The sequence below is a fragment of the Cibotium barometz genome, chromosome 19 (genome assembly GCF_041138505.1).
Source record: "Cibotium barometz isolate CiBa-2024 chromosome 19, ASM4113850v1, whole genome shotgun sequence".
In the NCBI taxonomy this organism is placed as follows: domain Eukaryota; kingdom Viridiplantae; phylum Streptophyta; class Polypodiopsida; order Cyatheales; family Cibotiaceae; genus Cibotium; species Cibotium barometz.
In genome coordinates this window covers 25,968,445-25,993,301 of record NC_141064.1, presented here as the reverse complement: position 1 = coordinate 25,993,301, position 24,857 = coordinate 25,968,445, and positions in this window count along the sequence as shown.

The following is a 24,857-nucleotide window of genomic DNA, read 5'->3' as shown; positions in this document are numbered from 1 at the left end:
TATGGAGATCCAAAATAGGGTAGTTTAATGCCCTCTTCACAAAGTTGATGATGTTATTTACAGAGCTAGTTGGTGAATCTAGGGCTTGAAGGACCATAGCAGCTCCTGTGGAACTTGAGAATTCCTCCATTGACATCTACATTTAATTAGCTCTCATCCCAAATATTCTTGCTTAAGGTAGATCAAAAGGAGCCTTGCCTTAATAGGGGGACATTCTATTGAGGTATGGTCCTTGCTGAGATCAAAGGCTTGGTGGGTTTGAGGAGGAGGTGTGGTTTGATACGTTGTAGTTGACTGTATTGGCATTTCTAACAATTAGTATGGATCGCCTCGCATCAAAGGGTTTCACCTAATTGAAATAGTCACTATTTTTGGTGGGTTTGAGGAGGTGTGGTTTGATGCGCTATAGTCAACTATATTGTCATTTCTGATAATTATTATGGATCGAGCTCGCATCAAAGGGTTTAACCTAAGTGAAAGGGTCTCTGTGCTTCATGAACAGGTCTCAAAATGAATCTACAAAAGTTAAATGTATTTTTTTCATTTGAGTTTTCTTTTTTCTTTTTTTTGCTTGGCTCACATCTATAGGCTCATGTATATAGGCTCATGCCTACAGGCTCACATATGTAGACCCATATATGTAAGGCTCATGGGTGCTCATATATGTAAGGCTCATGGGTATAAGCTCATGCCTTTAGACTTATGCCTGGAGCTAGACTCATTAGACATGTGAGCTAGACTCATGTCACACTTGGTGACCTCATGCCTATAGGCTCACGTCTCTAGGATCATGCCTAAAGACTCACATATTTATGCTCATAGATATAGGCTCATGCACTCACATTTATAAGCTCACCCCTTTTTTAGATGAACTAGGTTCATGCATTTAATTTTTATGAAATAGGCATACTTGGACATTGATTTTTATGGACTAAGCTATGATAGTTGATGAGTAATTATTGGGTAATAATTATACTTAAGGCTGAAACAAAGGATATGAATTTTCCTTGAAATTTATAGCTTGGCACCACAGATTGTATGACAAGAAAATCTTTATAGGACAATCATTATACTTAATAATTATATGGATAATAATTATGCTTAATTCCTAGATAATTGCAAAAGATAAGAGTTTTCCTTGGAGTTTATAGTTGGTACAATTTGTCTGACAAGAAAATCTTTATACGAGATAGCTATATAGATTGTATGACAAGAAGATCTCTATAAGTCACGGTATGTCCTTATAATTCTTCAAGGTATTTTTAATTATTTGGCATAATATTAGTACAAATTGTATGATAAGAAAATCTTTATTAGACATGAGTAGGAATGTTCTTCTTATAAGTATTTATAAGACATGAGTTGGTATCTCCTTATAAGTCTTCAAAGTAGTTTCAATTATCTAGTATAATATTAGATTTACTTACCTCCTCAATATCTCTAGACTCATGGCTCACATGTGTTGATTAACGTATTTTTTCAAAGGTGTGGTTTTATGTCTCCCAACCCAAGAGATCTCATGTCTCTAGGCTCATGTGTTGTAGACTCACATCTTTTTTCATAGGAGTGTGGTCTCACATCTCCCAAATCGAGAGATGGTTTGGCCTGGTTTTTGGAAAATTTTGAGATTTTTTGGACTTGATAGAGGGTGACTAAGGTTTTTAATGGTGATTATTCAAGTGATTATGTTTTTTTATTGTTTTGGTTGATTTTTTATGCTTCTAAGTGCATGCTATTAATTCCAAAGTTGAATTAAAAAAATAAGAAATGCATGAATAAAAAATCATTACTTCTTCACTCTAATTACCAAATGGAGCTTAGCTTATATTTTTGGAGTGTATTTCACTCCAAATTATAAATTCTAAACTATTCATTGGCTTAATGTAAAAAATTAAGCCTTATGGGCTTCAAAATTATGCAAAAGCCAATGAAATCAAGGTTTTTCCCTTCTAATAATATCATTGTTTTTTCCTTCTAATGTATATAAATATAATAACCTAACCAATTAAAAAAAGCTTCAAAACAACATTAAATACAATAGTCTAAACACATCCAAATCTCTACAACCATATGTCTTTTAGAGTGTGACCTCCTAATTGACACCAACAGGCAATATTGGGTGATCCCAATTGTTGTGCTTGGCGGTGCAATAGCAGTAGAAAGGTCAGTGGCAGTTGGAGGAGCAGTCAACCCATACCGCACGACGTGAGCACCACCTCGGTGTCACATGTGTAGAGGAAACAGACTGTAACCACCTTAGAGCCATTGTGCCAAGACCAAGAAGGCACAACTTAAAAGAGTGATCAACTACTGCAGAAAGGAGAGAGATGGATGAGGAGAGTGTGCTGCATGTGCATGTGTAGACTCATGGGCTGTGCACTATAATGTAACCTTTTAAGCTTGCAATGTTTATTGATTTTCATGTCATGAAGCTTATAATGTGTCAGAGTCTTTGAATGTCTTCTGTCTCACTTTGTTATACTTATGGAATGGAACAAAAGGCACACTTGTTATTACTCTTCCTTTTCGTGTCAATTGTTACTCTGTAGTGAATGATTATGTTATAGTTTTGCTCATGTGTACATTTTAAGTGAGAGCTGAGTGAGGAAGGGAGTGATGCATATTCATTGCACTCAAGCCTACCCACAAGAGAGAAGTCCGGAGCATTCCCCGCAACCACTTTAGAATTGGTGTTTGAACCCTGAACCTTCGGCGAGAGTTTTCATGTCTCCCATGGCGTTTCCTCACCGCCACACCAAACTATTGTCTTGCCATTCCCCTAATAGGGAAATTAGCAAGAAACACCTGGCGACCCTACTGGGGAACTCACAAACCTCTCGCTGTAGCAATTTACACCATTAGGAAAGGGTAAGAGGGCTTTGAAGCAAACACACATTGAAATCACAGTATGCAGGGAGTCTTCTGGAAAACTCAACATGAAGAGCTGCTTATCACACAACCTAGCCACATTCAAGCATGCCATTCTCATATGTAAGAAGCCAGAAGAGGTGAAAAGTAATGCCTCCCAAAAGACCCTCTAGGAAGAAGCACGCAACTGGGAGTACTTCACATCATCAAGAAGACAGTGTAAAAATATCCGCTAACCCGCGTGAGCAAGAGGAAGCTTCAGAACTTAAATACAATTCGAACCAAGAAAAGGAGTGCCAAGACAGAGAGGTAACACACACTCCTGGCTTGGAAAACCCAGGAAGGGAGGAGCAACCAAACCAACAAGAACAACCACATGTAAACCCCCAGAGAATGTTCGATGGAGCCATGGCGTCACTAGCCAAAAATTTCTCGGTGTTTTCAAGTGATAAAGGGGAAGATGCATATCTGCATGTGAGGAGGTTTGAGCAATACTGGAAAGTGGCTAGACCTCAGGATTTAGAAGAACCAAAGCTAAGTGAAATTCGCAGAGATGCCTTCATGAATACCGTCAAGGACAAAGCAACGGAGTGGGTGTCAAGATATCAGGACAACCACTTCCAGACCTATGAAGAAGTCATGATTGCCTTTGGGGAAGATTCCACAAGATCAAATCCGCAAGTGATCAAATGAGAGAGCTTCGTCAAGAGGACATGAATGTGGAAGCTTATGCAATGAAGCTATTGAGCTTGAGGCAGAGAGTGGCAGAGCAGAGTCGACCCTCGATGCAAATTATGTTTGTTGTTGCTGACTGGTTTGTCCAAGGGCTAAAGTCGGGCATTCATGCAGCGGTCAGCACAAAGCAAGCGAAAATTGAAGAAGAACTTGAGGAATTGGTGGATTTAGCCAAAAGGGCAGAAAAAAGAAGTCCAAAAGAAAGGAGACAAAAACGGAAGCCTAGGAAGAGCGTCACCACCGAAGAGGATGATTCAAGTGACTCTTCACAAGACACTCTGGTGGTAGTAGCAAAAAAGAAAGACAAAAAGAAAAAGTTCGGAAAGACACATGCAAGTTCTGGAGAATTCATGCAGTAGGTAAAGCAGTTGGTACAAGAAATGAAAAAGGGTAAAGGAGAAAATTTCTAAAAAAATGTGTTCTACTCACAATGCAAACAAGAAGGCCACCTCAAAGAGAAATGCATGGTACCTCCAACTTGTTCAATTTATAACATGTACAACCACAGTACATGGAGCTATAGGTACAACATGAAAAATAGAGCTCCCATGGTGAATAACATAGAGGGAGCAGAAAGAAGGCCTCCTAGAAGGGGAAGGTTTGGGAATAGAGGTTGCAAAAAATTTTCTGCCACAAGAAGAAGCCAAGGAATTTCGAGAGGAACCACTAACCTCGCATGTTATTATTGCCAACATCCCAGACATACCAAAGCGGAATGTTCCATGAAGAAAAATCATGACAAAGAAAGACAAGCAGAACTGATGCAGGTCAAGGAGAATCCGCCAAGTGCCAACATGATGCAGGTAGAAGACATGCAATTGGAGGTGCACGACATCCTAACAGTAACAAGGGCTAAGGCAAACAAATCTAAGGTGGTGATAACTCTGATTGATGGTCAAGACTCACCAAAAAGCCACAAAAAGGCAGCTGTTGATTGGGAACAGCAGGAAAAAGTGAGAATCCAAACTGCAAAGGAAATAGAAAAAAGAAAAGGCAAGAAAAAGGAGGAGGATGCAAGAGAAATCCCTGCAAATATTCCATAAACAGTGGAAGCAAGCATATAAAGCACTTCAACTAGGAATGCCGGGAAGAGAACCAAAGAGATGCTGACTGGTTGCAATCAAATGTAATGTCATTGCTGCTAGATAGACAAGTTCAGCTAAAGAAACTACTAGACTTATGCCCAATGTTCAAAGCCAAGATCTTGTTAACAGGCATTGAAGGACTTAGCAAAGAATTAAAGCACATAGTGGAGGAAGAGACCCCGGAATAATGTGGCAATATGCGAGTAGAAGAACCGCCAGCATCCAAATATGATGAAGTGGCTAAATTCACAATTCAACTCAATAATGTTCTCATTAATGATACAGTTCTGGATGGAGGATCTGGGGTGAATGTGGTCATAGAAGAAACCGCATTAGGTTTAGGCCTCAAGTGCGAACCCATTGAGTTCAACATAAGAATGTCCTGACAACAGAATAGTGGTGCCAAAGGGAATGATAAAAAGTGCATTATTGAGAATCAAATAAGTTGACTTCAAGGTGAATCTAGCAGTGATCACCATAGAAAATCACACTGGGTCCTACCAAGTATTACTAGGAAGACCCTGGCTAAGACATGGTAAGGTGAAGCAAGACTGGGGCAAAAACTGAATTACCATAAAAAAGGGTAAGCGCGGAAGGTGTATGTTGATCTCACGGATACTAAGAGACCACTACAACCTACGCAGAGGCCAATCCATACCGAAACATACAACATGTCAAAAGGTTAAATACTCCGCAACAAACACCTAGACTTAGTACCATTGTACATGGTAAATGTGGAGGAAGCAATAAGGCAACACACTAAAACAAAGGCCGGAAATGCAGAAGTGGTTAAGGATCAATCAATGAAATCAAAAGAAAATTTTGGGAAGCAAAAAGCTCGAAGCTAAGCAAGACCCTGCAGAAAAAAGCGATGGAAGAAATTAAGTGGGCTCAGAACTTGGAATAAGAAGAAGAAATCCAAGAGATCCGGGATTGTAGAAGCAAAAGAAAACTAGGGAAACAATGTAGCTAAGGTGAGCCCGTACAAATTACAGGAAGTAAATATAGTATTAAGACATCTTTTCTTGGTCATATGAAGACATGGAGGGAATTGACCCTAAGTTCTTCCAGCACAGTATCAATTTGAAAGAAGGAGCCATACCAGCCAAGCAGAATGAACCCAAATTATGCAAAACAAGTAAAAGAAAAAATTGACAGGCTATTGAGGGTAGGTTTCATTTTTACCTGTAGAAAATGCTGCATGGATATCTCCAATTGTAATAGTCCCCAAAAAGAACATGAAGATCAAAATATGTGTGGATTATCGCAAACTAAATGCAGCAACCAATTTAAATCCTTTTTTGTTCCCTTTCACACAGACTCCTGCTTGATGAGGTTGCCAAAAAAGAGATGTATTCCTTCTTATATGGTTTTAGTGGATATAATCAAGTGAAGATGGCTCCGAAAGAATGGGAAAAGACTGCCTTTGTCATTGAATGGGGGTCTTTGTGGCCAACTGTCATGATGTTTGGCTTGAAGAATGCACCAACAACTTTCCAGAGAATGGTGCAGGAAATCTTCTATGACTTTCTAACAGATTTTATGAAAGCTTTTGTGGATGATTTCAGTGTGTCCGAGGATAAGCCTAAACACATTTATCACTTAAGGTTATATTGGTAGAGATGTAGGGACATAAGGCTGAAGTTGAATCTGACCAAGTGTGCATTTGTAGTAAAATATGGAACTCTGTTAAGACACATTGTGTCGGCCCAAGTATTGAAATGTCCGCTCCCCAGAACACAAAGCAGCTTGAAAGATTTCTTGGGCAAAGTGAAATGGCATACAAGAATATTTGGCTCATGTAGCATATACGTTATATGCTCTAACAAAGAAGGATGCTAAATATGAATGAAGCCCAGAATGTGAGAAGACATTTCACTAGCTAAAGTGCATGGTGTCTTCTACACCAGTAATGATCAATCCTCCTGAATGGAATTTGATATTTCATGTTTATGTAGATGCCTTATAGGGAGCGCACTCATGCAAGAAAAACAAAAAGGGTACGTGCAGCCTTTGCATTATGCCAGCACAACAAGACTCTCACAAGAGCAACAGTACAATAGAGCAAGAAGCCCTCTCCATGATCTTCACCCCGTGAATAAGTTTTGGCACTACCTTTTGGGAAACAAATTTGTTCTCCATGTGGATCATCAAGCTCTCATCTATCTGGTGAACAAAGCCTTCCTAAGAGGGAAAATGGCAAGATGGATGCTCCTACTTCAAGAATTTGAGTTCACCATTCAGCACACACCTAGAAAAGAAAATGCAGTGGGGCAAACTTTCTGTCCAGACTAGATTCAGGAGAACCTACTTTGGAGTGTGAGGACCAAACTCCAAGTGCCAACTTGTTCACAGTTACATCATCTAGAGTAGAGGAAGACTAGTATTATGACATGATGTAGTTTTTGGAAGATAAGTCTTTTCAAGAAGGATATACTGGTGATAGCAAGAAGAGAATCACCCCATAAGAAGCAGAAATTTCATAATGATCGCCCAGGAAACTCTACAAAATAAGAATAGATCAAATTCTTCAAAGATGCATTCCTGATAAACAACTAGCAATGCTAAGGGAAACACACTGCGGCATCACCGGAGAACACATGGGTGACGAAATAATGGCCCGAAAAATTTTACTAGTAGCAGGCCTATGGTGGCCAACTCTCATGAGAGATGCCAACATGGAAGCAAGGAATTGTGATGTCTGTCAACGGATGGGCCAACCCAGAAATTCCGATAGGATGCCCATCACACCCATACTGCCCTTAGCACCATTCATGAAGTGGGGATTGGATTTTGTTGGACCTATCAAGGAAGTAGATAAGAATACATCATTGTGTGGCAATAGATTACTTCACCAAGTGGCTAGAAGCCAAGGCTATGAAAAGCAACTTCGCAGAAGAGGTGGTGAAGTCCCTATTCAAAGACATTATTACAAGGCATGAGTTGCTAGAGCAGTAGAAATAGTCAGTGTGATCAAGGATCACATTTTATGAACAAGGTGATGAAGGGATTAATGGAAAGATACTTGATTAATCACAAGAAGTCCTCGCCTTACTATCCACATTACAACGCTCAAGTGGAGTCTACCAAACAAGGTCCTTACCAAGATTTTGAAGAAGATTATAAATGCAAACAAGAATGATTGGGACCAGAAGGCATTTCAGACATCATTCAAGGTTGCTACTAGGCAAACGGCATTCAAAATGGTTTATGGTTTGGAAGAAGCAGTCATGCCAATGGAATACGTGGTACTCAATCTTAGAATAGAAATTCAAGCGAAGCTTTCAAAGGAAGAATCTCAGGAGCATAGAATACAAAAGATCCTAGCCTTAGGAGAAGAAAGACAAATCAGCTCTTTGAAAGTAGAAATAGTGCAACGAAGAAGGAAGGCTTGGACAAACAAACATCTCAAGCATAGAATTTTTGGAAAAGGTGACTCTGTGTTAGTTTACAATGCCAAATTGGGACCCCATCTAGGGAAATTCAAGATCAGGTGGATATGGCCATTCAAAGTGAAAGACATGGTCAGCCAAAATGCTTTTTTCCTAGAAAACTTGGATGGTATGCCCTTCCCAAAAACGGTCAATGGTTTCAGGATGAGGAAGTACAAAGGCCATCTGGTGGAAGTCTCACTAGAAGGAGAAGCAGCGGAAGATCAAGAGACAGTCTAGGGGCATCTGCTACTGCAGCATGATTTCATTAGTATAAGTCAATGCGGAAGGTCATATAAATCACAACACTACGGAAGAATGGCTAGTCTACAAGAATTATCAAACCACTAAATCCTTGGGTACTGCAACATGTGACAAAAGAGCAAGTGACCAAACATGTGCCAGCCCGAGCCACGTGGATGATTACATGAAGGACAAGTCTTATAACATCATTAAATCTCCACTTGCAACAACGTTAAGGGAGGAAAATGGCAAAAACGCCTTAATTCCATTAAATCAAGGCAGCAACCATGATGTAAATCAAAAGTCACATCACATTGAAAATAGGGAAGCTGAAAATGACAATACCCCAAAAAAGGAAGCCAAGAAGAGGAAACATCATCAAGAAGAGCACAGTCACTTGCGTTCTCATTTCATGCTCTTGCTTGAACTAATCTCAACCATGCAACATTCTTCTAGATAACAGCACCATGTCAAAAATCAACAAAATGCTTAATTCTGACAAAAAACCAAAGAAGAGCCTAAGCATAACCATGTTCATACCAGACCTGAGAAAGCAAGAGCATCAAGAATGGGGAAAAAGGTGTGGGTTCGAAAAACTTCTCGACCGATAGTGGGAGGAGCTATAGGACCCAGAAGAAGACGGAGCGAAACTCATCAATCAGTTCTTGGAAACCAACATTGTGCATGTGGAGGGGAAGGAGCCAATAAAAATTTCAGAAAACGCACTGCACCATGCGCTGGGTCTACCCATTGATGGCGCTCTAGATAGCAGCATGAAGCCAAGGGTAGATGAAGAGATCCCTAAGATAGGTAGCATGCACCAAGTGAAAGACATAGCAGATGAAACCCGACAGGAGCAGTTTGTCTTCTTCTTGCATAACATCATGTTCATGGGAAAGCCGGAGGACATGCAAAAATTACAGACTGCTCAGAGCAGCGAAATCAGGAGAAAACATAAACTAGGCAGCAACTACAACAAGAATCTGGCTAAGAGGGCAGCCACCTAGGCTAAGGAGAAGCAGCCCTTAGTTCATGCACACTTAAGGGCAATCACTCAAGTAGCAAGATCTGAGACAGGCAGACAGGAGATGTCTCAGACAAGAGAAAATACAAGGAAGCCGCAGGATCTTCGAAAGCACCCAAGGTAACATTCATCTTGTTTGAGGACAATGTGGACAATGAGGAGGAGTGGCAAAAGATTGCCCAGAAAGCAGGTAAAAAGAGGAAAAACAGAGTTGATGAAGAACTATTGCCTGAATCGGAAGAGGTCAAGAAACAAAAGGCTGAAGAAGAAAAAAGGAAAATAGAACTAGAGGAGAAGAAGAAATAGGAAGCTAATGCCGAAGCTGAAAGAAAGAAAAAAGCTGAAGAAGCTGAGAAAAGAAAAGAGCAAGAAGAAAGGAAAAGGAAGGAGGAAGTAGAGAAGAAGAAGAAGGAAGGGGAAGATGAGAAAAAGAAGGAATAGCCCCAAAAAAGGGAAAATGTCTGCCAGGACAGAGCTCATCATACCAACAAAATTGTAACCATGGGTAACAGCATTGGCACAGAAGGCACAAGAAGGCCCAAGTCACTGGGACAAATTACCCAAAAATTTGGAAGCATAACTCCCTAGCCCCGGCAACTTCACAGGGACAAATTACCCAAAAATTTGGAAGCATAACTCCCTAGCCCCGGCAACTTCACAGGGACAAGGGGCTACTAACCATGGCCCAGAAAATCCTCTCACATACTCTCTCTACAATAGAGGAATATGAAACAAAAGCCCGGAGTACCATCACACAGCTCAATGCACCTAACCAAAAGCAGCATGGCATGCTAATGAGTGCCACAAACAAGACCAAGGAGCTAGAGCTCAAGTCACAATCAATGGCGCAAAAAAATAAGGAGGTGCAAAAGAAAATAGCCATGGTGGAAAGGTCACTAATGGACCAAAAGGAATTGAGTGAAGGAAAAATTAGAGCCCTTATCAATGATAGGAAATTACTCTAGTCATAGATAGGAAGGCTACAAGCAGAGTTGGAAGAGGTGAGGAAGCCAGCCAAAGTCTGGGCTGACACATTCAAGGTCTGAAGAACGAGGTGCTAGACAACACAACAACATTGGTCGTAGCTCAGTCAAAGGCACAAGCCCTAAAGAACCCGAAAGAAGAAGAAGTTGTCTTCTGCTGGATGCCAAAGCAATAGCAATTAGAAACAGCGAAAGCTAGATTAAGAAGAGTATGGGATCAAGCGTTGTAAGCTCTAGTGGAGATCTAGAAACAAATGTCTTGCAATCCCCATTAGGTCATCCATAACCTGGAGGATAACAATGATAATGATGGGGAACAACAGCAAACACACCAACAACAATAGCAACACCAATAGCATCAACAAACAATAACAACAACAGCCCCAGCAGGCCATGAATCCCCCAAAACCGATACCTCTGGAAAGGGGAAACAAACAAAAGGTGAAGATCAGAGTCTAATATAGGCACTAAAGTCCACCACCTAGAAGGCAGAACATTGTGAGAAGGAAGCAAAGAAGTTGATGGAAAGGAACAAGTTATTCCCACAGCAGAAGTTGCAAGAGGCCATGCCCACAAAAAAGTATGTCGATATATTAAGAGATGCACTTCAAGAAAGGGACAAGACAAGAGACCAAGCAGAGGAATACAAGAATAAGTTGGAAAGAAGCACAAAATTTGAAATGGATGCCATCAAGGGGTTGAATGCACTAGAGCTCGAATTGCAATAGTGCATGGAAAATGAAAACCAACTTCGGAAGGAAGGACACGGAGACTAGGAAAGTTACAGAGCTGCCCTTGAGGTGCAAATAGAAGAAGCGCGGCAAGTAGCTGAAAAAGTACAGCAGACCCAGAAAACAAGGCTACAATGGAAATTAGAGCTGAAGGAAGCGAAGGAGGAAATTTCCAGACTCCAAGCAGAGAATGCAAAAGAAAGAGCAGATGCGGAGCTGAACACTGAGAAATCACACAGATGTTGTCACCCAAAACCAGTGTGCCCAAAAAGGAAAGAGGTGAACAGTTGGTTGAGGTCTGGAAGCTGCAAGATGCCAACCAAGCTTTACTCAAAGAAAATGAATGCTCGAGAGACCGACTGGTGAACATTTCCTCAGCTCCATGGGCCAGCATAGACAACCCATTCTTTGAGGCATGTCATGTAATGTTTTTTGAATTGTTGAAGGCGGATAGAGAGTTGCCATGGTACTTTAATGATGAAAAAAGAATAAAGTCTATACTTAAACCTCTTCCCCTGGAGCATCCGTGCACCCAATTTTTATTCTCATAGACACTCGAGGGAAAGAAAATGCTTCCACCTAGAATGCAACCACCACAAGTATCAACACATGATGGGAATGGGGCATCGGAGAAGCAGTAGCAGAAAGAGAAAAAATCCCTTCTTCAGATAATCTAGAAGAGTATGAGGAGGCCACCTAGGTTGAGTGGAGACCAACACCAATGGCAGAAAAGAAGATTCTGGGGCAAACTCCACTCAGACCAGTGATGAGACTTTTGATAAAAAGACATCACAAGCAACCAACAGGGGTCTGGGCTGTTCAGAAGAAGATGAAAAAGATTCAAAAAGCGCCACCTACTCTGACAAAATTTACATTCCGGATCACACTCCCCGAGAGATGTTCTTCAAGTTGTTCAAGCAAAAATTTATCAAGGGAACTGGTTTGGAAGCAGAATCTCTATCATCGGGCATGCCAAGTGTTGCGCCTGGCGGTGCAATAGCAACAAAAGGGTCGGTGGTAGTTGGTGGAGTAGTCAACCCACAATGCACGATGTGAGCACCTCCTCGGTGTCACACGTGTAGAGTCGGTGGACTGTAACCACCTTGGAGTCGTTGCCAAGATCAAGAAGGCACAACTTAAAAGAGTGATCAACTACTGCAGAAAGGAGAGAGATGGATGAGGAGAGTGTGTTGGCATGTGCGTGTGTAGACTCATGGTCTGTGTACTGCAATGTAGCCTTGTAAGCTTGCAATGTTAATTGATTGTCATGTCACGGAGCTTGTAATGTGTCAGAGTCTTACAAATGTCTTCTGTCTCACTTTGTAATACTTCTGGAATGTCACAAAAGGCACACTTGTTATTACTCTTCCTTTTTCGTGTCAACTGTTACTCTCTGTAGTAGTAGTAGTGAATGATTATGTTGTAGTTCTGCTCATGTGTACATGCTAAGTGAGAGCTAAGTGAGGAAGGGAGTTATGCATATTCACTGCACTCAAGCCTGCCCATGAGAGAGAAGTCTGGAGCATTCCCCGCAACCACTTTAGAATTGGTGTTTGAACCCTGAACCTCTGGCGGGAGTCTTCATGTCTCCCACGGCATTTCCTAACTAGTCTGCCACACCAGACTGCTATCTTGCCATTCCGCTAATAGGGAAATTAGCAAGAAACACCAATACCTTGGAATGGATAGAATAATGGAGGTAAGACCTAGGCTATCCCATGTCTCACCAAAACCAAATATGTTCAAGTCAAGAGCTTGTACCTTAGCCTTCTGCCTTCGAGCTACAATGTAACTCCCATTGATGTGGGTGTTCTTGGTGCTACCTTGTTCATCATGTATAAGTTATATATTACTACATTTGTTTGGCTCAATCGGCTTACCAATTACACTAGTTCAGGTGAAATTTACTAAGTACGTTAGCCTTCTTGAATCAAGTGTTGTTGAATCTTGGCTTCAAGCCGCAATAATGTAACCCCCCTGTTGTGGGTGTACTAACTTTCCCGTCGTGTATAAGTTATATATTACTACATTTGATTGGGTGCAATCGGGTAACTAATTACATTGGTTTAGCAAAAATTTACCAAGTGTATTTTTGTTAGCCATACATTTAACCATCTAACACATATAATTTTGGTCAAACACACTTAGGGGTAGTTTTTGTGAGATGGGTAGTTAGGGTGGTTATAACTCACCCACCAATAGTTGATTCATCGTTCTCAATGCATCACCAGAGAGAGAAAAATATGTCGAGAAGCAGTTCACTAGAGAAAGCATATGTGTCAAGGGCAAAGACAAGTGTAGAACTAGCCACCACCACATACCACCACTATAGAGAGAACTAATAAAAGCCATTATATCCAAGTCTAAAACAAAAATATAATATCCAAAATGATAACAACATAAAATGTGATGATTAAAAATGGTAAGAGTTTCTCTAACTGCTCTAACCAAAATTAGGAACTGAAACCCAGTAACTAAGAAGGAAGCCTAAGGTCCTCTTGAAGAGTTTCTCTAACTGCTCTAAGCCAAAATTAGGAACTGAAACCCAGTAACTAAGAAGGAAGCCTAAGGTCCTCTTGAAGTGGAGGGCCCACAACAAAACCACTAGGCTTGGTAGATGGAAACCCTTGAGAAGGGGTCGTGGCACTCTAGCTTTGGGTCAACACACACAAAAAAGAGGAATCTAGCCCCAAAAACGAGAAATCCCAATCCACTAAAAGAAATTTGTAGAGTCTAATGGAGGGTGATAATTCTTCTCATGCTCACAAACCTGCTTGCAAACATGCCCACAAAGGGTGGAAGCTCTATCAACTCTACCTTAATTGTTGCCAATTACACCTCCAGCTTCACCCTATGAAAGATCAACTGCAAAGGTAGTAGAACGGAGACTCAAAAGTAGAAAGAGAACTTTAATGAGTGGCTAGCACAATGTCGATTCGATGTGATGATTTGAGTAGTGGTCACGTTGATGTGTCGGGGGAGTCTGCCTCTATAGCTCGTCTAAACACACCACTGTAGGGAGGGCTCTATAAACTAACACCACAACACCAACACAACACAAATCCAGATACCAATCCACTTAGCTGATATCCTTAGTCCTTCAGCTAACACAGTCGGACACCTTAAAACCCCTCAACACCAATGTCGATTCGATGTGATGATTTGAGTAGTGGTCACGTTGATGTGTCGGGGGAGTCTGCCTCTATAGCTCGTCTAAACACACCACTGTAGGGAGGGCTCTATAAACTAACACCACAAAACCAACACAACACAAATCCAGATACCAATCCACTTAGCTGATATCCTTAGTCCTTCAGCTAACACAGTCGAACACCTTAAAACCGACTCCACCAGCTATCCTCCCATGTCAAATCTGACCTCCAATAGCTCTGATCTTCACTCCTAACCCCTCAACACAAATCTAGAGTACCAATCCACTCAGTTGATATCCTCTGTCCCTCAAGTGACAAAGTCGAATACCTTAAAACCCCTCAACTTGATTCACCTGACTCCACCAATTGTCCTCCCATGCCAGATTTGACCTCCAATAGCTATGATCTTTACTCCTAACCCCTCAACTGACCTTAGCTGACACTCAGCTGACCAAAAAAGCTCCCAGAGCTGACACTCAGCTGATCAATTTGTTGGTTAAATATCTGAGTTGGATAGTTGTAAAACCAGTCATAAATATATCCTCCTAGCTCCCAAAAAAGTCCTCTAGTATCAGTAAACTTCAAATTCCTTGCTTCAAAACTTCACTGATTCTATCAGCTCTGACTTCCAACCTGAAAAATCTCTCCTATGCTGACTTCCTATACTGACTATCAACCTGAAACAACGGACCCAGCTCTGATAGAGGTGATTCAGATCTGACTCAAAAATCTCCAACCCCAGTGTCCTCTGACACCACTACACTCTCAAAAACCTCAGAAAACACCAAGATCCAACACAACAAACCCAATAATGACAATTTGCTGACCCCCCGGCTCCTTCAGCCCCACAACTCAAAAAATTGACTACCTGCTCTTCTAACAGATCTCTGATAGTCAGACCAAACTCAAAAATATCACCTCCCTTCAACCCAAGTCCATATCTACCCTTGTACACCCTTAGTTGATTTCTACTGATACCCAGCTAACCCTATCTGACACCCTTCTGACCTAAATCAACCCTCATCTTAACCTAGACCACCATGTAATCCACATCTACCCTTGTACACCCTTAGTTGATTCCTATTGATACCCAGCTGACCCTATCTGACACCCTTATAACCTGAATCAGCCCTCAACTGACACCTAGACCACCATCCCAGTCCACAACTTATCCATTTGACTTTCGCCGACAGCTCTCCGATTGTAAAAGCAGACTTCAAAGGCTTCCAACAAGACAAGATCTACTCTTCTATAGCATCAACGAACTAATCCGAATTCACAATTGACTCTTGTCGGATCCTACTGACTCAAAGTTTAACTATCTGACACAGTTCTAATTCAATAAACTTTAGCTCTTTACTCACAATTGATTTTTTTCAACAAGTTCCATTAAAAAATAACACAGATAACACTAAAGCATAGAAATTCATCAATCCAACACATAGTCAAGCCTTTTGTATATAAAAAGTTGAGCTAATCTCAACAACCCTGAGATGTGGGGTTCCAACAAAGAGAGAAAGCACCAGAAACCAAAGGGATTCTCCACAAATATATCCTAACAACAATGATTCAACACCACAAAACCAAAAAACAACCACCACTTACAGCCAAGAGGTCTCAATCTTCAATACAAAGGGGATTGTTTGAACAAAACTATGGAGTGTTCCAAGTTCTTATACTACAGAGCTGCATCCCAGAGATCCTAGGGCATCAACCTCCTACAAGAACCTTTGCTTCCCCTTGCACCCTCTACTCTGGAAAAATCCAAGTTTCCTCATGCAATTCCCACCTCTTCTTCATAAAACAATATCGTCGTCTCAACATCCTTCAACCCAAACAAACAAAAATAGCAAAACAACTATCCAACAAGCTTCCACACAGCTTCTACGCAATCCACTCTCTCCTGGCTAATTTGCCCTCTTCTCTAATCCTTCTTACCCCTCTATGCATACAGAAGTTCCTCCTTCACTTAACTGGACTTACATCAATTAATTCTATTTAGAAGATGGCCATGCAAAATCCCCTTATTTCCTAAGGTTCTAACCATACTCTACAGGCTTATTCTTATTTCTGGGGTTTTTTTGGCACATGTTTTGGGCATTAGCGTCTTGACACAAACAAAACCTATTATTATTTTCCCAAATCCCCCTTGGTTAGAGCAATCATGCTCAACCACTTATTCTGGCAAAGACTTAGTCAAACACTGCAACTAGCTCAAGCTCTTACTAGCTAATTTGTACAACCACCACACCCAGATCAAATGCAAAACAAGGGTGCAATCCACGCATATGTACCACATCCTCCACCTAGATCAAATGCAAAACAAGGGTGCAATCCATGCATATGTACCACATACTCTACCCCACCCAAATCAAATGGCATGTCTATGGCCATTTCATGCATCACGTCTACATCAATATAGCTTTCATCACTTTCTTGGTTGCCTTGGTTGCCTGTAAGTCCAAGACACCACCCATAAACATTGATCTCACATCAAGCACTAGTGGGCTCTCATAAAATCCCATGGAATCACCTTGCCTCAAAACATTATGATTCAGCATATCAGGGGAGTCCATAGAAGCATCCAACACATCATCAATATTTTCATAAACAACATCATCAACCAAAGGCAGGCTATTACACTTGCACCTTAACATAGCAATCTTGGCACATGCATGCTGCACATTCACCTTTTCTTCTAGATCAAGCTCCACTTATGGTTCATTCTCATTGAAATCATCAATATCCCAATCATCATGCTTACTTACCACGCCACATCATCTACAAGATTGCATTTTCCCTCCAAACGGTCATAAAGCGAAGTCCTCATCTACATCTTGGTCGCCTGGAACACCTATACCAACATCCTCATAACATGTGTACAAATCCATATACATAGCCCCAAGATAGATCTCACAACTATCTTTCTCACTGATCTCTCATGGAGGTTACCACTCCCTGATGAGAAATCTAACATCTCCTGGCTTTCCATCTCCATGGGCATCTCTTTATGTAGACAAACACAAGGCTGCTGGCCCGACCTCTGCACATAGCTACATAGATAAGCCCAAAAGTTCTAAATCTGGCTCCAGCATGTGGACCTCTTCCCCATCATCTTTTGAGCTAACTTCTTTAGTTTTTGAGTCGGATTCCTTTGATGTACTACTCTCTTGAATCAACTCCCTTCCCTTAGCCATATCATAACTAATCTGCCTCCTTACAGGTTGGTCCAACCCCAAAATCAAGTGTCCTCTCCACCAGTCTTGTCCTACCCTCATAGCAATCAGCCATGGCCTCCCAAGGATAAGTGGGTAAGCTTCTGACTTGGCTAGCATCACATGTACATTCAGCTTCTTGTCCTAGTACATTCACTTGTAGCTTCTTCACAATCCCTACTGACCTTTGCACTGTTAGCCATTCTGACTCTAAATTTAGAGGGTGCACCTACCTTCAATCTCAATGCTTCCATTATTTGCTTTGTCATCACATATACCTGTAGACCACCATCTATATACACTTTTGGGACTCTATGATTATTTACCCAAACATCCATGATGGGAAAATAGTCTTTATTTCCTTTTATTTTCACCACATTAATTTGGCCTCCTACCTTCTTCTAGTTTCTAGAGCTTTTGGTGCTGATCAATTTACTCCACATTCTCCTAAGTCTGGGGCATAATTGTAAGAGCTGGGGCTATGTCAAAGTAGGTCCTTTCTACTGAAGATCTCTATCAAATCATACTCCTCCTCATTAGCACCTAAGGGAAAATCCTGCATGCCAATATGCCTCCTAGATCGAGTCTTTTAAGTTTCCAACCCATTAATAGAAGAGGGAGAGGTTTCAAACAAGCCCTAATAAAACACTAGGCCAGAGGAAGCTAGAATCATTTCACTCTGCTTTTGGATGTGGTTTATCCCTCTCAACCTCTAGAGAAGACGAACTGAGGATGAGGAGTTGGTCCAAGACTCTCAACATAACAATTCTACGAACAGACTTCAAAGGGAGATTGATAAAATGGACTTTAGAGAAGACTTCCCCTTCACATTCTTAACCTCAGAGAAAGAGAGGCCACCAGGCTCCTCAGATAATGAAAGGATGCCAACGGCCTCATTTAGAGCCCCACTGTCCAGATGCCAATCATGTATACATGCACCAACGTACCGACCCTAGCTCTACCTTTTCCCATCAGGACTTTTCCACCGCGAAAAGAAGAATCTCCAAGGTAGGGATTAGTAATGACTTGCCACTTTCATGGTAAAAACATGCCCCAATTAGAAATGCACATGTTACTAAAACCCAACAAAAATAATGGTTAAGTCATTAGTTTCATTCACCACCAGCAAGGGTCTCACAGACCCCCACAAAGCTTTTAAGATTAAAAACTGGCTTTTCTAGGAGAAACTATCCATTGATTGTCTTTGTTTCCAAGAGGTCAAAGCCTCATGCCATAACCTTAGGACCTAACCTTGAGAAGGTCTCTAAGGATCACATTTGGTTCTTTATCGAGTAGCACTACCAAGGCAGTGGTGCATTGTCATTGGGATTGGGAGAGTTGTTGATCCTTCCAAAAAATGGATAACTGTCAGGATGGAAACATATTTCTCCTAATTTTTGGTATCTCTGTATGCTTCTCGACTAGCCAGTTCTAGGCCAGTTCTGTGGTGTTCTCTTCTTTAACTAGATCTCCCAATCATCCTAATGGGGGACTTTAAAATGGTTGAATACCAATAGAATAGATTGTTCTGTTTAGGTCTTACATTAAAGGGTCAAGAGCTACTGGATTGGATGTTATGCAAAGACTTCCATGACTTGATAGATTTAGCAGCCAACCCTGAATTCACATGGTCCAATGGCAGATCAGTGTTGGAAATAGGGTTACATGAATGTACACACACAACAACACACAGTGGAGAAGCTCAAGGGAGCACACAATGAGATGATAGATAGATAATGAATGTGTGTTGTACAAGGATGATAAGTATACCCCAAGATGGGTATACTAGCACGGGGGGGAAAAACCTCCTAAAGAGAGAAAAAGTGCCCCAACTGTTCCTAGTGTATTCACACACATCACTACCAAATATGGCTACAAATCCCCCTAGAAGTGATGACGTGACCAAGGGGTGATCTGTCACTAGAAGTAGAGAGATGTGCTAGGCTCTTTGGATTGTGATAGCGAGCCCAGACTAGTCCCCAAAGGGAAGTAAGTTCAAAGCTTTGCGAAAAGCTTCAAACTTCTCTCATGGGAGAGCCTTCGTGAGACAAATATGCCAAGTTATCCTGTGTTGGCACATAAGCCAAGCTAATTTCCCCTCCGGAGTATCTCTCCCTGACATAATGATAGTGCACCTCAATGTGCTTTGTGCGAGCATGAAAAATTGGATTCCTCACAACTATCATAGCCATTAGGACTTGTTTGGGGTCTTCTTGGGCCCTTTTATTTGGACACTTAGTGAAATGCTTAAAATGCTAATCAAGCTTTGACCAAGCTAGTGGCCTAGGCCTGAAAATGCATTTTTCCTTTTTTACAAAAAAGAAAATAGGCCTGAAAATGCATTTTTCCTTTTCTACAAAAAAGAAAATAGGCCAAAAGGTGATCTAATCATTAGATCTTCTGTCCTTGGGAAGGAATATGGACCTAACTGCCTTTTTGTCTTGTAGTGAAGTACCTTTCACAAAGAATGTTTGAAAATTTTCATCACTTTGTTCCCTCCCTTTTTGGAGGTGCTGCAGATCCCACTCTCTCTCTACACTCTCTCTCTAAAACGCGTTTAGGGTGTTTTACTTGGGTAAGGGCTTCTTTTTCTCTCTCTAGGAGCCATGGCCTGCAGATCTGGACCTCCTACTCCATCATCCTCTCCACCAGCTCTCATGGAAGAGCTCACCATCCCCTCTTGTGAAGGTACAGATCTACACATCCTTGTAAGCTGAAGCTCTCCATCTCCATCACTAGCAAGCTCTCCATATCTATCATCCTCTCCACCAGCTCTCATGGAAGAGCTCACCATCCCCTCCTGTGAAGGTACAGATCTACACATCCTTGCAAGCTGAAGCTCTCCATCTCCATCACTAGCAAGCTCTCCATATCTATCTCCTCAAGGCCTCCATTTCCATCTCTGTATCCATCTGCATCTCCTCCACCTCCATCTCCATCACCATCTCCATCTTCATCTCCTCCATCACCATCCACATTTCCATCCTCCACCTCCATCCTCCATCTCCATCATCTCCATCACCATCCACATTTCCATCTCTGTATCCATCTACATCTCCATCTCCATTTGCTAGGTACAATGGCTCTACGGGACATCACCAACAAGCAATCAAAGTTTCGCTTGCACAACTAGCATTACATTCCTTTTTCATATAGTTATGTCATTGACTCTGAACTATGTGATGTCCAGGGAATGTGCTAAAGCAATATTAGGTTGTTCCAATACTGAGGAGTCTATCCTTGAGCACATTATTCCAGAGCAGAAAGTAATCAATATGATAACCAATCTAGTAAATGGTGCATTGCGTGACAGGATTCAAAAGTATTTTCTCAAGGAATTCGAGCAGATTGTCAGTCCCCTTGACATGCTCACTGTGTGCGACACAGCAGGTATCAGTGATAAGGGATACAGGGCTTTGTATACTTGCATCACAGCACGTCTACGAGGCAAAGGAATGACACGATCTATACTTCCAACACCATACAGTATAGTTATGGCAAGGAAGTCAGCAAACAACAATATTGCCGACTTGCTAGGCGGCTACAGATGGGTGGATGGTAGCATGCCAATGTCAAATTCAAAAGATTTTGCTTACAACAAGTTTAACAATGTTTACGTCGAGGTGGAGGCGCTTCAACGAGCTATGATTCAGTTTTATGATATGACATTAGAGGAGACGGATGGAAAGGCTATATTTGTCCTCAAATTGGATGAATGTCAGGTTGTAAAGGGCCAAAGGGTGGAACGTACAAGTCTGACACTCATGAGCAGGGCATTGAAGCGAAAGAGCTTAGACGGCGAAGATGAAACAGGTGATGCGGAGAATAACTTGCACACAAAGCGACGCAAGCCAGATTACTTTGGAGTGCAGTCTGAGAAGAACATATGGTGGCAGGCGGCATGGACCCTTCCGCACGAGGACCATGACAGTCTGAGGTGGTACTTCACCCGTACAGGTATTCAAGGAGTGATACACAGGCAATCAAATGGTGAAGTCTTGCATGTGCCTGGCAGCACTGGTCACTTTGAAATAGAGTGGCACCTTGGTGGTGATCTCAAGACCCTCAAATGCATGTTGGGAACTAAAAGCGGTGCTAACACTTTGTTTCCATGCATCTTTTGTTGTCATCCAAGGATGCCAAGTGTCGCAGTGGGGAAGGCCAAACAAGAAACCAAGGTGAAAGGTCGTAAGCAGGCAAGTGCAAAGGGCTCAAATCAATTACAAAAAGGGAAGGGTATGCACGTCTGGCTCAATGGAATTATGAGCTGCAATCAAAGCAAGGCACCATCTCGCACAGAGGAGGATGCTACTTGGAACCCTATTCTTTCAATTCCACTGTCGCGAGTACATGTGTGTACCTTGCACGCAAGACTTAGAATTTCGGACAAATTGTTGATGCTCCACATCAACGGCGAGAACAGGGCATCCAAGAGCTTGAAGTTGTTTTATCATCCGTGGGGCTTCACGCAGGTGCTGTCACCCTCTCTAAGGATCGCAAAAACCCATCAAGTACCCAAGATAACCCTAATAAGATATGTATGAGTGGTGCAAAAGCAAGACACCTGCTCTCAAACTATGGTGAGGCTCAAAGCCATACACATTTTGAATTATGGAAGCAGATTTGTGATGTAACAACCTATCGAGGCAATGAGGCGACACTAGGATTGAAGCGTGCACATGTGTGGGAAGCTTGTGATGAGATGATGAGGCTTCTTGAGCGCCCGTATCTTGATGAAGCAGAGATAGCTACATTCAAGACTTCGATTGACAGATTCACAGAAGAAATGATCGATGCTTGGGGGGAAACTCATATAACACACTACATGCATATTCTCTATGCGCACAGTTCCTTCTTTCTAGATGAATATGGGTCTCTTGCACTCTGGAGCAACCAAGGCATGGAACGATCACATTACCAAGCCAAGGCGGCCTATTTTAAGAACACGGGTCATGGCGGTGGCAAGTTTGCAGCAATGCGTTTCAGGAAATGTTCAATTGGTTTTACCGTGCACTTACTGGGAGAAAGGCCCAAAAGCGAGCCGGAAATTTGTCTTTGAGGCGCAAAATCATGAAGGTGGTAGGTGCAAGGCGAAAGAGAAGGGTGCAATGCATCAATGGCACGTGAAAGAGCGAGGCAATGGCACAGTGGTTGACTAAGAAATGGCCGCGTGTGGTTACCCACCCAATAATTCTTGTTCGCCACTTTTTGGCGCGTTCATTGTAAATTGACTTTTTGTAATTTTGGCCCCCTATAAATATCAGTGAGTTTTATAGTCATTTTTAAAAGTCTTGACTTGTGAGCTCTCTCTCTTCCTCTCCCCTTGGCTCTCTCGCGTGCTCTCTCTCTCTCTCTCTCGCTCGTGCACTAATATCTCACGCACATGGAGCCCCCAAATGATCCTCCCTCCAATACGCAGGATGACATTTTCAAAGACCTTGGGCCCTTACCGGTGGCACATAGAACTGAAATCCCAAACATTTACCCACAAGCCCAAATGGATCTGGAAGCTGAGCGTGTGAGGCTTGAGCGAGAGGCCCAAGAAGCCCAAGAACGCCAAGAAGCGGAGAGATTACAGAAAGAAGCAGAGGACATGGAGGCAGCTGAGAGAGCAAGAAAAGAAGCCGAAGAGATCGTCAGAACACAGGAGGAGGACGAGGCAGCAAAGAAAGCACAGGAGGATGAGGCTGCCAAGAAGGCGGAAGAAGACGAGGCAGTTAGAAAGGCGGAGGCAGATAAGAAGGCTGTAGAAGAAGCTCAGGCCGCCGCAAGCAACGAGAGAAGATTAGCATTCTTTGCTGCGGTGGAGGATTGGCTTAATAGAAAAGCTCGCGGATTTGTTGCTGACCTGCGAATGGCCGGATACGAAGATGACACAATTTTGGAAGCGGCTATACAAAGTCTTCGAGCAGAATATACAAAGAGGAGAAATGAAGACACAGTAGAAAGGGAGCACCTGTCGAGTAATAGGATTCTCAATGCAATGCTAGACAGAGTCTTGGCTCGTGCACTTGGTAAAGGAAAGAGAAAACTCTCAGCTGAGGAAGTAGAAAATAAGAGACAGAAGCTTGAACGAGAAGCCAGGGCAACAAACACACGGAGGCTTCGTGAGGAAAAAGAAAGGAAAGATGAAGAGGAGCGAGTAAGGAAGGAGGCAGAGCAGAGAGCAGCTCAGAAGACTCCATCTGCAAAGGCAAAGAAAACTCCAACACCTGCAAAGGCTAAGAAGGGGAAAACCATTCCTAAACGCACAGAACCCCCTTCCGATAACTTCCAAGAGCAGCGACAAAAGTTCAAAAATGACACGCCAGCTTGGACTCGCCACGCGCAAGCACCACCGCCCCCAACAACGCAAAAGAAGCAAAGGTGGAGACCAGGGACAGTTGCCCTTAGAGAAATTCGCAAATATCAGAAGACCTGCACACCAATTATCCGAAGGCACCTTTTGGGCGTCTCGTCAAAGAGATTATCCACGACCAGCCGCCGGGATGTCAATCGTGTGCAAGCGGCAGCACTAGGCGCTCTGCAACAAGGTGCCGAGGATATTTTGGTTTCGCTTTTCCAAGACGCGGTTTTGTGCATGGTGCATGCAAAACGTGTCACTTTGAAGCCATCTGATCTTCATCTAGCTAGGCGTATCCGTGGAGAGGACGCTCTCTTTCACTAGATAGGGGAAGCCTTTGTAATGCAACAAATCCGTGTTTTGTAATCTCAATTTGATTAATGAAAAACCATGTCTATTTTCAAAAAAGTTATTTTCTATTGCAAGTGATTGTCGTCTTGTGTCAAGGTAATTGTAGTCTTTTGCATGTAATTGTTGTCGCTACGTACATTCGACCTCATGTGAACGCTCGTCTGCCACCACCCGTCCGACTTTGGCTCGACTCGACAGGCCGATTTCTCCTGCGTATGGCCCCAAAAGGGTAGATCAGATGTGCGGGGTGCGCCGGGGCCGACGGGGGGGGGGGGCCGGTGGTCGCGCCGTGGAACCTGTGTGCCACGGAGCGACTTCCCTGGTCAAACAGGCAAAAGTCGCTCCGTGGCACACAGGTTCCACGGCGCGACCATCGGCCCCCCCCCCCCCCCCCGTCGGCCCCGGTGCACCCCGCACATCTGATCTACCCTTTTGGGGCCATACGCAGGAGAAATCAGCCCGTCGAGTCGAGCCAAAGTCGGACGGGTGGTGGCAGACGAGCGTTCACAAAAATTGATTGAAACATAATGACAGGACACGACAACAACATATAAACACATCAAGAAGATAAAACTTAAAATCAGCTCGAAAAACATCTTGATGTCATTAATTGTTTGATTTTCACAAAAGGCAAATGAGTACATTGGATCTAGCCAACTCGCTTGATGAGCTTGGTGAAAGCCTCGTGGGTGAGAG